Here is a 457-nt window from a genome sequence, read left to right as displayed (position 1 = left end):
ATTAAAATAAATTATGGAATAAATAAAAGTGTTCGGTTGGTTTTCATAGGAGATGTGGAATTACATAAGTGCTCAGCGAAAAACTCCAAATGTTAACTCTCAGAAAAGAAATAAGGGTATTCTTTGACATTTTTAATAACACTCAAGACCAAATTTAATAGTAAAGAAGTGGATTCTTAAGCCTTCACCGGATCAACGAGCACCTGGTCCGACATAGCAAAATCGATTCAGCTTGCCAACCGATCTAGATATTTTGTAGGGTCTCAGACTCTTCTTTTTTGTGACAAACTTCATATATGAGGCTGAGGTGATAAAAAAAGACCAACTGATCTCCAAAAACAATCAAAGAAGTCGGCTAATGGTTAACTGACTACCCAACCAACTCTCTGATTTCGCTCAATAAAATTTGAGGTATAGTACATTATAAGAATCTCGACAACGGCTGTTTTCTGACTAC

Source organism: Bactrocera latifrons, unplaced genomic scaffold, assembly GCF_001853355.1.
Source record: "Bactrocera latifrons isolate USDA-ARS-PBARC rearing strain unplaced genomic scaffold, ASM185335v1 scaffold_314, whole genome shotgun sequence".
Taxonomy (NCBI): domain Eukaryota; kingdom Metazoa; phylum Arthropoda; class Insecta; order Diptera; family Tephritidae; genus Bactrocera; species Bactrocera latifrons.
Note: the sequence above shows the minus strand (reverse complement) of the source record.